At 33.9% G+C, this 17775-nt stretch overlaps 1 protein-coding gene across 1 annotated transcript in view; it reads left to right on the forward strand.

The window, feature by feature from the left end:
* Nucleotides 1-17775, forward strand: part of LOC137617357 (uncharacterized) — a 231839-nt gene that overhangs the window by 141461 nt on the left and 72603 nt on the right.

The raw sequence follows: 17775 nt of genomic DNA on the forward strand, positions 1-17775 counted from the left end.
TTCATAATGTGTTACATCATACTGTAGATTTGCCCTCTTAAGGATAATTAGTTAGTTCATAATGTGTTATACTTTAGATTTTCTCTTTTAAAGATAGACGGTTAGTTGTTCATAATATGTAACATTATACTTTAGATTTGCTCTTTTATAGACAGCTGATTAGTTTTTCATAATGTGTTACATCATACTTTAGATTTGCTCTCTTAAGGGTAATTCATTAGTTGTTCATAATGTGTTACATTATACCATAGATTTGCTCTCCTGAAGATAACCGATTAGTTATACATACAAGAGTACCAAGGTTTTTTAAGTATATAGATGTTTACGTTTATCTTATAGAATTTTATCTATGTGGATTTAACCTTCAAAAATTTTTGATTAGTTTTACGTTACAGAAGTGAAATTTGTGTGGAAATACTAAGACGGGTACTTTCTTTTCTTTTCTTATTTTTTTGTAATATCGAAAGATTTACCCTCTACGAATTGTTACTAAGGTTTACATAACGGAATTGAAGGTGTTTACTATCTAGCCAGTTTAAGAAATGTAAAATAGAGAAGTAAATACATCAATTTTTGTTTTTTTACAACGCAGTATTTTTCAAGTTATAAGAACACGCTCGTTTATTTAGAAGACAGTGACATTAAGGTTTCCCTCAACCCTGCTGTTTTATTCGAGCTTAGGATTGGCATAAAGGTTTTAGTTGTCATAGCATTTATTTAATAGTGATTTTAGTTGTTATGACAGTCATGCGTATACACACACTACTTTATTACCAGATCTCTTGATATAAACTGCTCAATACGCTTTTAGTTTTAATTCTACTCTACATAAAGACAATTCCAAGTAAACATCAGACAGGAATTCTGAAAATCACGTTTTCATTTTTTCATTAATGTCTGGAATTATATGTAATGAATAGAAAGTATTATTATTTGAAAATGTTTATGCGTTGTCATGAGATAAACTTATTGCCTAATCCAATTCACTTCCACTTTTTCAAATTAAACTAAATCATGTCACATCAGTTGCATGAATTTGCAGGTGAAGCAAATTGTATCACAGCATTTTAATTACATCATTTAAAAAAGAAAAAAGGATGTGAGAAATACGTTTGACCAACTTTAGTTGAACGGAACGTTGTTACGTCAATTCGTTTATTTGAATGAAACCGTTTTACGTCAGTTCTATTAATTTCATTTGAACGCAACCCTAATAAACCAAAAGCTTTTCCCATAGCGTATATTTTTATATAGTTTATTAGGATCAAGCAGATACATATATATATATATATATATATATATTATATATATATATATATATATATATATATATATATATATATATATATATATATATATTACAGTTACATACAGAGAAATACTCGTATGATTCACAAAACTCTTATTTAGATTAAAGGTCATCCTTTTAGGAGTTATTTATTAAATATTAATTTAAACGAATTAGTGTTTTAATATATGAAAAAAAGATTCAATTACCCTCCCATCCAACATTCTCTCTCTCTCTCTCTCTCTCTCTCTCTCTCTCTCTCTCTCTCTCTCTCGTACATTACTTTTAAATATGGCATATATAATTACACATTTATTCATACAAACCACAAATATCCTTTAATAGCGAATTCTCCTTGCCTTGGGGTCAGAGACCCAAGGGGAAATCCATTTTTTGATAATGGCTTCTGGTCGGCCAAGGATTAAAACCCTGACCAAGTAGAAATTGAGGTTACAGGTTCAATACCACCAGGCCACAAAGAGGGATCTCTTTCTTTGTGGCCTGGTGGTTAAGGAGTCGACTGTAACTTCAGTTTCGACTTGGTCAGGGTTCGAATCCTTGGCCTACCAAAAGCTATTATCAAAAAAGGAATTTCCCCTTGGGTCTCTTGTACCGAGACAGAGCGATTTCGATATTAAGCACCTCAGTTTCGACTTGGTCAGGGTTCGAATCCTTGGCCGACCAGAAGCTATTATCAAAAAAGGAATTTTCCCTTGGGTCTCTTGTACCGAGACAGAGCTAATTCGATATTGAGATTTGTTTGTGGCTTACATGAATAAACGAAAATCAGGGGTGTTAGTGATGAATTATCATAATTGCACATGTATTAGTAAGCGTGAATATACACTACATACCCATTCTTGTGTAGAGAGAAAGACCGAGATTATGCAAAGCGGAGTGATGGTTTTGTGCGCATGTATACTTTGCCTCCTGTCATATTAACATCAATCAGGTTTAATCCATTAATGGGCACAGATAATACCACTTTTTACATCCGATTGATGATCTAATTGCAGCGCAAGTAATATACAGTAGGTCTGTTTCACACGGTTAATGACGAATTTTGCTTGTATCAAGTATTATTTCAAGAGTTGGTGCATGTGAGTTTCGTTAGAATATTTGTTTGTTTACTCACAAAAAGCATTTATATAAGTATACATGTATGCATATATATATATATATATATACATATATATATATATATATATATATATATGTATATATATATATATGTAACTATATGTGAGAGAGAGAGAGAGAGAGAGAGAGAGAGAGAGAGAGAGAGCACGTGTGGTTTTTAGACACAGCTTGTCTCTAATGCAAGTTTCATTGAAGGCCTTGGCCTTAATAGCTGGTAAAAAAAGGAAACACTGGTCCTTGCCACATTTATTCTTTACATGCTGAATTGATAAAACCCCTGTGTATTAAACTGTCACATCATTATCCTCTTTACACACATTCACAGGTAGTTCATGGGCAACACGTCAAACTCACAAGACAAACTGCGCTAATCAGGACACTTTAGAATGATTCTTTCAAACCATCTAGCTCATTTTGCTCTAGCATTGGCCTCCCCTCGCCCAACGCTGTGCTTTATTACCCAAATTCTTTCCACAAGACCAGACCATTTACATATATTCTGAGACAATGTTTGTGTTTAACAATCACGCCACATTTAGGCTGTTAAACCTTACTTCAATAACTCAATCGTACTTTGGCCTTCCTTTACCATCGCTGTGCTTTACTAATTTTTTCTAGCTTTGGCCTTCCTTTCCCATTGCTGTGCTTTACTAATTTTTTCTAGCTTTGGCCTTCCTTTCCCATTGCTGTGCTTTATTACCCAAATTCTTCCCACAAGACCAGACCATTTAGATATATTCTGAGACAATGTTTGTGTTTAACAGTCACAGCACATCGACATCAGATTGTTAAACCTTACTTCAATAACTCAACCGTGTTTTGGCCTTCCTTTACCATCGCTGCGCTTTATTACCCAAATTCTTTCCACAAGACCAGACCATTTAGATATATTTTGAGACAATGTTTGTGTTTAACAGTCACAGCACATCGACATCAGACTGTTAAACCATACTTCAATAACACAATCGTACTTTGGTCATATTTTATTTAATTTTGGGGGTTTGCAGGTTTCGCTTAACCTTTCATTTATATTTTGTATATTAAAAAAGAGAGAGAGAGAGAGAGAGAGAGAGAGAGAGAGAGAGAGAGAGAGAGAGAGAAGTGTGTGATCAAGGTCAGGCCCATTCTTTTTTTATAAATGTATTTATATTTTGACACCTGCGATCAATTCTTATTTTCATGATTAATATTTATGAAGTGTGTTCTTCCTGTAAGAACTAACTTCATTTTACGTCTCCCACCGTCACAAAAGCCATAGTTGTTTTCTTTTTAAATTAGCTTTTTTAATGCCCATCAATACAATAGCGCCATTTCACGAAAGTTAAATATATAACGTTATCGGATTTTATAGCCAAAATAATCATCGTTCAAAGAATAAAAAAGATATGGTAAGATAAGGACCATAATCACCTTTTTGCTTAGAGTTGTTATTGAAAATATTATATAATGAAGAACAGGTGTCTTGATTATATATATATATACATATATGTATGTATATATACATATATATATATATATATATATATATACAGTAGATATATATATATGTATATTTATAAATATATATATATAAATAAATATATATATATGTATATATATATATATATATATATATATATTATTATTATTATTATTACTTACTAAGCTACAACCCTAGTTGGAAAAGCAGTATGCTATAAGCCCAGGGGCTCCAACAGGGAAAATAGCTCAGTGCGGAAAGGAAAAAAGGAAAATAAAATATTCTAAGAAGAGTAACAACAATAAATATCTCCTATATAAACTATAAAAACTTTAACAAAACAAGAGGAAGAGAAATAAGATAGGAGAGTGTGCTCGAGTGTACCCTCAAGCAAGAGAACTCTAACCCAAGACAGTGAAAGGCCGTGGTACAGAGGCTATGGCACTACCCAAGACTAGAGAACAGTGGTTTGATTTTGGAGTGTCCTTCTCCTAGAAGAGCTGCTTACCATAGCTCAAGAGTCTCTTCTACCCTTACCAAGAGGAAAGTGGCACTGAACAAGTACAGTGCAGTAACCCCTTGGGTGATGAAGAATTATTTGGTAATCTGTGTTGTCAGGTGTATGAGGATAGAGGAGAATATGTAAAGAATATGCCAGACTATTCAGTGTGTATGTAGGCAAAGGGAAAATGAACCGTAACCAGAGAGGAGGATCCAATGTAGTACTGTCTGGCCAGACAAAAGACCCCATAACTCTCTAGCGGTAGTATCTCAACGGGTGGCTGGTGCCCTGGCCAACCTACTACCTATAAATATATGTATATATATATATATATATATATATATATTTCTTTTGGTCACGCTCTAAGCTCTCCCCAGTGATGTGTGTGTGAATGTCTATCTGAATATTTAGCCGTCATTTTTGAAGTGTCGCTTACTCTAGTATTCTATACTTAGATCATTGAAAATATGAAATTTAATAAAATTACCTAATAATCCATTATTCTAGTCGTATCAACAACACCATCACCATTCCCAGAAAATAGGCAATTCTCCTTTTATCTTTTATCAAACTTCTTTATATTTTTTTTTTTTATCTGCGTCAAGGTTCCCTACCATTACTTTATCAGCCTCTGGAAAAGGGTTTTTTCCCTCGTTAGCCCCATTTCTGGAAAAGGGTTTTTTCCCTCGTTAGCCCCATTTCCCCTCAAATGCGTTGTTTCCTCTTTGAAACGGAGTCCACGTAATGCGTTATCCCTCACCGCAAATGCAGTTTGTGTGTGTATGTTTGTGTATGTGTGTGTGTGTGTATTTGTTGAGGGGTATAGAGAGGAAAGGAGATTACATCCAAATCTGAAACCCCTTTATTACATAATATAGTATCCCGTGGTCTTTCGAGGCGTAACCCATTTTCTATAAATTTCCTACAAATGGCGAGAACGTGACCCCAGACTGTTCTATTTTTCTTATCTCGGGAGATTTTCCTTGACTGTCGTCCTGAATTTCCCCCCTAATGGCTCTGAGAACATGTCCCACATTAACCTCTATTAAGCTTATATTCACCAAGGATTGTGGGGAAGGGATTTTTACATTCTGGGGTCTAAATCTGCTTTAATTTTACGTCGGTCTGTAGGAGAAGCTTGTGATGCAAGGCTGGATGAAGAAATTGAAATATAAAAGCCCGCAGCCACTCGACCAAAGTATGTATTGTATTTAAAGGTAAACCTAGTCAGAGAGAGAGAGAGAGAGAGAGAGAGAGAGAGAGAGAGAATATGTTTGTGTGTTTGTCTGTCAAGGGTTGAATAGCTTGGCTGGAGAGAGAGAGAGAGAGAGAGAGAGAGAGAGAGAGAGAGAGGAAGTGTTTGTGTGTATGCCACGGTATAAATAACTGTTTTTTAATGTGATAATGTTGGTAAGGCGAGCGTAGGACAAATTAATTAATGAAATATGCTAATTAGTTTAATAATTAAATATCTATATAAAAATGGTCGTTATATATATAGATAACTAAATTATTAATCAAATTAAAATACAAAATAAAAAAAAGCGAAAATAAATATTTTCTTTTGCTTCTGAACTGGCAGCTGTAGTTCATTCAGTTCATGATCCCAGAGGTCTTAATCCTTCTTCCCAGAGCTTAGATCTGCTCTAATCCTTTCTCGGAAGATTTACGAGGTTGGGACCGGGAGTATTAGGGGTTGGAAGGACTCTCCGCGAGGAAAGTTAAAATTTCAAATTATAAAATGGCAGAATCTGAGTCCTAAGATGTTAACTATAAATTATGAAATGCGAAATAATTTTTTTTTTTAAATTTCAAATTATAAAATGGCAGAATCTGAGTCCTAAAATGTAAACTATAAATTATGAAATGCGAAATAATTGTGAGGTTCAATTTTCCCTTTCAAACAGAAATGCAAACCATTTAAAAGTTTAAAGTCCATTCATGAATGGCAGAGGCAAGGGACAGTGATGTGAAATAAAAAAGAAAAATTAATACTTTGTAAATTGTGAGGTACAATTTTCCCTTCCAAACGGAAATGCAAACCATTTAAAGGTTTAAAGGCCGCTCATGAATGGCAGAGGCAAAGGACATTAACAATGCCTTAACTAGCAAGACAATTGCCCTACTGACCTATATACATATGATCAGCGCCCAAACATCCCTCCATCCAAGCTGGGACCAGGGAGGGGAAGGCAATGACTACTGATGCCTCAACAGGTAGACCTATAGGCTCCTCTAAACCCACCATCCTTAGCTCACAAGGATAGTGAGGTTGCTGACACTACAAGAAACTACTGAACTTGAGCGGGACACGAACCCCTAGCCTGAAAGATATTAAGATGTATCCTGTACAAATACTGTATTAAGAGTGAAATGAACGATATTTATTTGAAACCTTTCTATGTTTAAAGGTTCTGTTATATAAGTAGGTTTCAAGGTTCACTTATATTAATAGAAGATTCATTAAAAGAAGTAAAGTAAAGAAGTTGAAATTTCAGTGTCGTATCCTCTCGTTACGAGAGAAGAATGGGCCGGATAATCCTAACACTTGGCAGATCATCTGAGAATATTGAATTTTTCTCGAAGTAATGTCTCTCTCTCTCTCTCTCTCTCTCTCTCTCTCTCTCTCTCATGTATATATATATATGTATATATATATATATATATATATGTGTGTGTGTATATCTATCTATCTATCTATCTATCATATATATATATATATATATATATATGAATGTTCGTGTTTTTGTTTTACACACGTATGCTTGGTGAAGTATGAAGGCTGTACAGCAGCAAGAAATAACCAACTTTAAAATAGATCCAATATTTAAAGTATTTTTGCCTGGTTACACAACATAAATAGATATGTGGAGAGAGAGAGAGAGAGAGAGAGAGAGAGAGAGAGAGAGAGAGAGTACAATTATAGTATTTCATTGTTAATCGTGTGCTAACACAACCACACTCACGTCCATCTTTGTTTATGCCATATCTTCAAAGATAAACATTTGAAATTCACGCGTTTACGACATGCATTGCAGTATAAATTTCCCTTCCAACATACATATCTTTAGCTTATAAAAACTACCTTGAAGTAAAAGGAAAACTCACTTTTTTCGGAAAATATCATCCGTTTGTGCCATGTCCTTCATTCCAACAAGCTACCTGACATGTCAAAAATTTTTCTGTCAACGTGACTTCCCTCCCCAAGAAGAAGAAGAAGAAGAAGAAGAAGGAGGAGGAGGAGGAGGAGGAGGAGGAGGAGGAGGAGGAGGAGGAGGAGGAGATGAAAGACGCTATAAAACTCATTCCAGTCGTGGGAGAGTGACCAGTACTCCTCGTAGAAAAGGAGAGTTAACAGTTCCCCCCCACAAGCTCTCTCTCTCTCTCTCTCTCTCTCTCTCTCTCTCTCTCTCTCTCTCTCTCTCTCTCTTTTAACCTCATCATGGTTTTACAAACTTTTTCTCGGTCCCAAGTTTCTCGAGAGATGATCAGTTTACCTTTTTTTTTCTTTTTTTCTTTTTTGAGTAGAGGGTTTTCGTGATGGTATATAAAGACACCACTTACACATATACACGCACACATATACGAAAGGACTGTTGTTTAACTGTTTCTTCTTTCTGTAAGTGAAATGTAGATGTTGCGAGTAAGTGGAAGAAGAAAAGGTTGAGGAAGTTCTGGCTTTGAATAGTTTACAAAAGGAGAAACGATTAGATTTGCAGAAGAATTGGTTAAAACTTATCTCAGTAGATTAACTGAAAATATATGTATGTATGTATATATATATATATAGAGAGAGAGAGAGAGAGAGAGAGAGAGAGAGAGAGAGAGAGAGGGGGGGGAGTTATTCTCAGTTAATCTATTGGGATGAGTTAGCTAGTTTCATGATAAGTATATAAATATATATATATATATATATATAATATGAGAGAGATAGAGAGAGAGAGAGAGAGAGAGAGAGAGAGAGAGAGGAGGGGTAAAGGGTACGGGTACTTTGCAGGGAAGTGGGTTCAACGTGCTTGTGGTGAGCCTTTTTGTTTGATTTTACTGTCCATACATTATTCATCAGTTAAAGCAGGAATGTGGCAAGCAAATAACTTATTTTTCTCTCTGGTGCTATCTTCCCCCTTTTTATTGTGGAAGGAAATTTACATATATATATAGATATATATATATATATATATATATATAATTTATATATATACAATATATATATATAATTATATATATATATATATATATATATATATATAGATATATATATGTTCAAGTATTTAATATATCAATGTTAATATGTTTTCTTTAGACGATACACAATATTATCAATAAGCCATTGAAAGCATATTGGCGTTCCGGATGCTTCAAAATCGTACCCAAGCATTATAATCTTATTCCCGTAAGGAAATTCTCTATCCAGGCTTAGGTATGTTGAAAAACATTTAAGCTGAACGTAGAGAGAGAGAGAGAGAGAGAGAGAGAGAGAGAGAGAGAGAGAGAGAGAGTCTTCTCATGTTCAACATCTCTTCTCATAACATAATTTCATGAGGCAATTTATAAGCTTTATATGATTATGCAACCTCGGTTTATTTCTCCGTAAACGACGAAGAATAAACCTGTCCAGCCATCAGGTCTTATCAACCATAAACGGCCTCATGGTTCAACTTGACACGTTTTTCCCGGAGACATTTTTTATGGCTCTTCAACTTACACTGCGATATTGAAGTCGGAAATAAATCAGTGTTGTGTGCTTGGATTGGTGATACAGGTGTGTGTGTGTGTGTGTGTGTGTTTGTATTATATTGTTGAAGGGGGCAACATATGCAAAAATGCAATAGCATTGTGATGTAAGATAGAAATCCAAACGAATTTTTTTTTTTTCATGAAAGAGGTTCCATAAATCTGGAACAAAAGAATTATGAAATGTGTCTCCAAAGAACTATACTTGAATCTGATACACTGGATTAAGAAATGCGTTGTCAAGACATTTTTTGTAATCTTGGATTTAAAAGACATCCCATAGAATATTTTTAAATCTGGAACACCTGCATCTTGAAAAACGTCCCTAAAGAAATATCCTTGAACCAGGAACACCTGAATTTTAAAATGCTGTCTGAAGAAATATCCTGGAACCTAGAACGTATGGAATTTGAAATGATTCTTAAAGAAATGTTCTAGATCTTAGGGTTGTGCTGGCCGATTTGGTAACGTCCCTGACTGGTGAACGCCAGACTGGGGTTAGAGTGCCGCTCAAATTCGTTAGTTTCTTTGGTCACTACAACCTCACCATCCTTTTGAGCCAAGGATATGAGGGTTTGGGGGAGCCTGTAGGTCTATCTCCTGAGTCATCAGCAGCCATTGCCTGGCCCTCCTTGGTCCTACCTTGGGTGGAGAGGGGGCTTGGGCGCTGATCATATGTATATATGGTCTGTCTCTATTGCATTGTCCTTCTTGATAGGGCATTGTCACTGTCCCTTGTCCCTGCCATTCATGAGCGGCCTTTAAACCTTTAAAACGTGGATTTTCATATGCGTCCAGAAATAAATGTCTTTAAGCACCTAGATTTGGAAAGGCATCCAGATTCATAATTTCTCATTTGAAGAGAAGTTGGAATTTGATATAATCTTATAAATTTCACTTAGTAATTACGTCACACAGTGGAGTACTGTATAGGGCAAATTGTATGGATGAAGTCAGACTATCTCTTACTTGAGATTAGGGCAATTTGTCATGAAAACAACGACTTTATTTTTGAAACCTCGTTAGAAATGTCATTATCTTTGCTTACGTCACAAAGATTGCATTAACTATCACTTTTTATTGAAAATATGAATATGTTTAATTATGATCAACCCAGTGAAAGATATTTTGGGTAAGTTTACTTAATAGGTAAGTCACAATCATTAACTATCAAAACATATTTTAATAGGAATAGGTTTAATTGTAATTCCTCCAGTGAATGCTCATTTTTTGCCATTTTGCTTTATAGCTAAAATTTCATTTTGTTAAGATACTGAAAGTGTTCTACGCTTTGCGGTTTGTTGTTACCGAACACTGTGACTTACATATGAGCGATATTTATCCAAACTTTTTCATATTTTTCATTATATTATAATGTTTCATATCATAACTTAGTCATGGTGATCCTGTCATATATCTTTTTTTTTTTTTTTTTTTTTTTTTTTTTTGGTGGGGTGGGGGGCGTGGGGTTGGAATTTGTTACCGAACACTGTCGCTACATATGAGCTATGTTTATACAAACTTTTTCATATTTCTAATTATATTATAATGTTTCATATCATATCTTAGTCATGGTGTTCCTGCTATATATCTTTTTTTTTGTGGGGGGTGGGGGCGGGGCCTGGTTTGGAATTTTGACCACAAAAATACAATTTTTAAAATTGAACCCAATATCTCAATGTGCCTCACGTAAAAACTTTGATACATAAAAGTGGGTTTTTTGAGGAACCCTAATTTTCGGCTTTATAACCGAGTTACTTCACAAGGTACAAACTTCCTAGGAAAAGATGTCCCAGAATTAGGTTATCGAGTTATGAGCCCCAATATCCACACATCGCCGACCTTTGAAAACATGTTTTGGGGCCACCTTTTTATCTTCCTAACTTACTTTGTATCTAATTTCGATATTTTGTTTTACTTCTTGAATTTATTTTGTACTTTTGTTGATTTCTTAGATCTGAAAATATTATTCTATGAATTTGAGAGGAAACTTTACCCCTATAAATGTATTTTGGATAAAGTATTTGAGGTTTTTTCGTCTTAAAATTTTATGTATTTTGCGTCAACTTTGGGAAATTATTTACCTCTGCAAATTGATTTTGGATAATATTCTCTTTTTTTATATATATCTGAAAATGTATTTTTGGATCAACTTGCTGGTTTTTTTTCCCTGAAAACGTATTTTGGATCAACTAGCTGGTTTTTTACCCCTGAAAACGTATTTTGGATCAACTTGTTTTTTTTTGTTTGCCCCTGAAAACGTATTTTGGATTAACTTGCGGTTTTTTTTACCCCTGAAAACGTATTTTGGATCAACTTGCGCTTTCCACCTATGAAAATGTATTTTGGTTAATTAAAATATTTAGGGTTTCATCAAATTAACCGGAAGGATTGACCCCACTGCAAATTGTTAGATGATTGCTGGTCTCTAATGATAGGTGTTTTGCTACCAATTAAATCCAGGTCATTGGACAATGGATTTTCCATTAATAAAAGATGTAATAAATTTAACAGCTGGACAATTTATATTGATAGTTATTCATAGAGACAGGGCCAGGCGGAGGCGATTGACAGCCCACGTCGAAGATAGGAACCTAAATAGATAGATAGCATCATATTAATTATTAAGTAATGAAGGTTTATTTAAAGTCAAACAAAATTTACGAACAAATTTCTTTTCGTGATATTATTATTATTATTATTATTATTATTATTATTATTATTATTATTATTATTATTATTATTACTAGCTAAGCTACAACCCTAGCTTGAAAAGCAAGATGCTATGAGCCCAAGGGCTCCAACAGGGAAAAATAGCCCAGTGAAGAAAGGAAATAAGGTATTAAACGATATGAGAAATAATGAAAAATTAAGATAAAATAATTTAAAAACAGTAACAACATTAGAATAGGTCTTTCATGTATAAGCTATAAAAAGAGACTTATGTCAGCCGGTTCAACGTAAAAACATTTGCTGCAAGATTGAACTTATGAAATTCTACCGATTCAACTACCCTATTATGGAAGATCATTCCACAACTTGGTCTCAGCTGGAATAAAACTTTGAAGAGATTCATTGATATACTGGGTTGGTTGTTGTTGTTTTTTTTTTTTTTTTTTTTTTTTATAGGGAGGATCCCCTCTCATATCACCTTCTAAAATCTTGAAAGTTCTATTGAGGGTCCTGTCTCATCCAGAAAGCAACCAAGAAACCTTAATCTCATCCATAAAGTGCACTAAGACTCAAATCTTTCCCAAGACGATCTATTGTATGCATTTATTTTTAGTTGTTTAGATATTCCATTTGTTAAACGTTCTTTGGATTACCCTTTCACTTTTAAAATCAGTTTCTCTTTTTAAAGTCACTTTCTTTTTTTAAAGTTACTTTCTTTTTTAAAGTCACTTATTGTTTAAAGTAACTTTTTAAAATCACTTTCTTTTCAAAGTCACTTTTTTTCCAAAATAACTTTTTTTAAATCACTTTCTTTCTCTGAAATATCTTTTTTTTTAAATCACTTCCATTTTAAGTCACTTTCTTTTTCAAAGTCACTTTCTTTTCCAAAGTCTCTTTTTTTAAAGTCACTTTCTTTTTCAAAGTCACTTTCTTTTTCTAAAGTCACTTTCTTTTTCAAAAGTCACTTTCTTTTTTTAAAGTCACTTCAACTTTCATTTTCCGAAAGAACGCGAAAGAGAACCATTGAATTTCTCACGTGGTATTGAGAGTACCCCCTCTTCCATGAAAGTGTTGAAAAAAGTACTTATTTAACTATAAAAGAAATTCATAATATATATTTCAAACTATTCTATTAAGACCCTGTGTTTTCCGAATTGTTTTTTGCCTAAATGTAAAAAAAGTTAGGTATTTTTCTTTCCCTAATGTCTTTGTTTTTTCATCTTTTTGGGTTTTCGTTTGAACACATATTCCCAGCTCTATTTTTTCTCTTTGAAGAGAAACCTTTGATTTCTTATTTTTCCAGAAGGCTTTTGAAGTTCATTTTACGCCATAAATATCACCTTGATTGGGTTATATTTTCCAAATGCTCTATAAGGTCTCTGCGGCATTCTCTCTACTCAAAGAAAATTAAAGAAAAATAAAGAAAATTTTTAGACCCTTTTTTGAAAGGGATCCCCAAGAAGTCCTTTTCTTTCAGAAAACTTATAAGAAGTTCCTTTTCTATTTAAGAAGCCCACTAACATAATTTTCTCTCTTTTCTTTTGAATTCTCTTTACTTTTATAGAAAGTTTTGTAAATTTCTAAAATGTCCTGAAAAACTCTTTGAATTACCATTATTTTCATAACAATTCAGTAAACATTTTCATTGCAAAAGAAGGTACTTCAAAGTCCATGCCTTTGGCAAACCTTCAAAGTCATTTTAGTTGCGTAAAGGTCATTTGATGGCTTTATTATTATTATTATTATTATTATTATTATTATTATTATTATTATTATTATTATTATTATTATTATTATTGTTGTTGTTGTTGCTGTAATTATTATTATTATTATTATAATTACTTGCTAAGCTACAACCCCAGTCGGAAAAGGAGGATGCTATAAGCCCAGGGGCTCCTACAGGGAAAATAGCGTAGTTAGGAAAGGAAACAAGGAAAAAATTGAATATTTTAAGAACAGTAACAACATTAAAATAAATATTTCCTTTACAAACTATGAAAACTTTAACAAAACAAGAGGAAGGGGTCTTTGACGTGCATTTCTTTATGTAATATTCTTTCAATATTACTTCATATTTCTAAATCCCTCATAAATTTCTAAATGTGGTACCTTTTCCCGTATACTTACACTCAAAGACATTATGTATAAAGATGTACATACATACGTACACGCCGGATTAAACTGAATTCGACAACTAACGAATAATGCACGCCATAGAAGATACTATGAAGAGAAATTCGACGAAACTTAACATAACAACAACAGAAACTAGAGGGGCACTCTGTAGAGGGCAGACCTCCACCGCTGCAGCTTATGTCGCAATTTTTTGGGTCGACCTTTGACCTTAACCTATATTAATTGGCGTGGATTTCCATACACTCAAATATGAACCAAGTATGAAGTCTCTGTGACAGCGATGTCCAACTTATGGCTCACTACGTGAATTGGACATTTTGCTTGACCTTGACATTCCAAAATTTAATCGTTTCCAGCTTTTTTACATAACAGTTAATCCCTGCAAGTTTCTTCACTCTACAATTAAAAAATGGCCAGGAAGCTGTTCACAATCATACACACAAACAGGGGTGAAAACATAACCTTCCAACTTCATTGCTGGAGGTAACTATTGAAAAAAAGCCTAATCATCTACATTCAATAGCCTAATCATCTACCATCACCTTGTAAGAAATCATTAATTAAGGTATTACCCCGAAAGCCCCTTGCCAAAGAGCACAACTTATATGTTTATAGCAAATTCGATCTATTACCGGACTTAGTAATGAGGACCAGTACTCAAGTAGTCTGTAATTTTTTTCTCACAGAAAAGACTACACCCGACACACTACCATTACACTCCGAAGAAGTATGTTGGCACACGCAAATCAGGAGGCATTATACCAACATTTTACAATAATATCCACACTGTTAAAAAAAAGGGGGGGGGGTGTAATTTTAACCGGAAATTCTCCGTAAAAATATACGGTTCTCAGCCGTATTTCAGTAAAATACAGGCGACCGTAATTTTACCCTACTTTGTTATTATATTTTACGGGTTGTTAACCGTAATATCACTCCTTATCGTTAATATATCTGTTTACAAAACGGTAAATGCCTGGCAACATATATTCCAGGATTTTTAACGTTTTTTTTTTCTTTTTTTTTTCCACGGCAAATTTTTAACAGTTCCCGACCGGAAACCCTGCCCGAAAGAAATAATTGACAGAGCTCAGGTCGTTCGCAAGGAGAGCAACTACGTTAGGTTCATGATAGCTGAAGCTGTAAGCATCGCCCTCCAAAGGGCTTATTTGAACATTCAACAAGAATCTAACTACACAGTAAAGTAGGGAAGTAATGGAGTAGGGTGCCGTGCCCTTCGCCATCTGAAATCATGCCCTTTTCCACAGGAACACCGCCCCAACTATTAGCTGAGGAGGGTTGTGGTGGCCGATGTGGTAACGTCCCTGACTGGTGATCGCCAGACTGGGGTTCGAGTCCCGCTCAAACTCATTAATTTCTTTGGTCGCTGCAACCTCACCAACCTTGTGAGCCAAGGATGGAGGGTTTGGGGGAGCCTATAGGTCTCTCTGCTGAGTCGTCAGCAACCATTGCCTTGCCCTCCTTGGTCCTAGCTTGATTGGAGAGGGGGCTTGGGCGCTGATCATATGTATATATGGTCAGTCTCTAGGGCATTGTCCTGCTTGATAGGGCAATGTCACTATCCCTTGCCTCTGCCATTCATAAGCGGCCTTTAAACCTTTAAAAGGCAGCCGTTTCTAGTCCACTGCAGGAAAAAGCTTCGTATGTCAAATTATGTGTAGGATTTGTTCAGTGTTTATCACCACGCTGACCAGTGCAGGTTGGCGATGGTGGGAAATATTTGTCTGATTAATCACAGCAAACCAACTTAGTATGGATGGTCCTGACTATAGTCAATTTGTTTTAGCGATGCAGATTTGCACCGACTCGCAGCGGTGTTCTTTTAGCTCGGAAAAGTTTCCTGATCGCTGATTGGTTAGAATTACCTTGTCCAACCAATCAGCGATCAGGAAACTTTTCCGAGCTAAAAGGGCACCGTTGCGAGTCGGTGCAAATATGACTCGCTAAAAGAAATGGACTATAGGTGGCCACAGATCATGCATGAACATGACAGCAAAGCGGTTTTTGCAGGACAAAAACATGTCTTTATATGTACTTAGATAATTTTAAACATATACTTATTTAATATCATCATAATCATCATATGATCTATGGAATTTCGAAATATTTTCAATTTTTTGTTTTAATTTTTATAACATGTAAATCATCCTGTTATCTGAATCTTCATATATAGCCTCTGTACCATGGTCTTCCACTGTCTTGGGTTAGAGTTCTCTTGCTTGAGGGTACACTCGAGCACACTATTCTATTTTATTTATCTTCCTCTTGTTTTGTTAAAGTTTTTATAGTTTATATCGGAGATATTTATTTTAATATTGTCAATCTTCTTAAAATATTCTATTTTCCTTTTTTTCCTTTCTTCACTGGGCTATTTTCCCTGTTGGAGCCCCTGGGCTTATAGCATACTGCTTTTCCAACTAGGGTTGTAGCTTAGTAAGTAATAATAATAATAATAATAATAATATACATATATATTTATATATATGTATATATATATATATATGTGTGTGTGTGTGTGTGTGTGTAACAGTGTACATTCAAGTTCAACTTTGATACCTCTTGACTGAGAGACAATAATTCAAATTGAAGTATCCCAATACATTACTGTTGAGCCTCCAACCATTTAAATTTCTTTTATCGAAGCCATTAAAAGACATTTTACTCCATTTAATGACATTCAATGCCATTACCAAGCGTAATGGCACTCGGCCGTTTTTTTATATCGTCAAAAGACAATAGTTTATTACGAGGCGGATCAGAAGCCTTGATTTATCGGCCAAATTGTCACCGCACAGAATGTGCAAATGGGGAGAGCCGTTATACCGCGTATGTATCAGCTCAAGCTCCGGAGATCTGCGTGTGTTTGTGTGTGGGGATAATCAAATGTTGGTTTTGTAATTAGACGTAGGGCTCCTTCTATAGGAAGCCGGCACGTACTTGTGAGAGAAGGAATGTGTGTGTGTATATATATATATATATATATATATATATATATATATATATATATATATATATATATATATATATATATATATATGTATATATATATATATATATATACATATATATATATATATATGTGTGTGTGTTTGTGTATACATACTGTATATATTTATATATATATATATATATACATATATATATATATATATATTTATTTATATATATAAATATATATATATATATATATTTATATATATAAATATATATATATATATATTTATATATATAAATATATATATATATATATATATATATATATATATATTTATATATATAAATATATATATATATATATATATATATATATATATATATATTTATATATGTATTTATATATTTTTTTCGTGTTTTCCACATGTTAGAATTTTATTACCGAGTTAGAATTATTTTCTTTTTCGTTAGTAGTGACCATTCACAGTTTAATCCTGACCAATTTACGCATATACATATTTATTTACATCATTTCACTGGCGCAAACATGTTGCTGTGATCTCCCATTAGGATGATTTATATATAAGAACTATATTTTTCTTATGAACCTCTAACTATATAATTCGATGGAGCTGAACTTTAGATATTTAGAGATACGTCAAACATTACCCTTATTCAAGTACGATATTGCAGGAAATACAAATAATATTCGGAAGTTTATTTCAAATAATCTCGCTTTTCGTCACCACTGTATCTTGTTAATGACACACCATAATTTGCATATAATAATTTCATTTTCGTAATGGCCATGAAATTGAAGGGTATGAAAATCTGGGGTGCAACGCCGTAGACTTCATCATTTTGGCAATATTATTATTATTGTTATTA

Source organism: Palaemon carinicauda, chromosome 23, assembly GCF_036898095.1.
Source record: "Palaemon carinicauda isolate YSFRI2023 chromosome 23, ASM3689809v2, whole genome shotgun sequence".
In the NCBI taxonomy this organism is placed as follows: domain Eukaryota; kingdom Metazoa; phylum Arthropoda; class Malacostraca; order Decapoda; family Palaemonidae; genus Palaemon; species Palaemon carinicauda.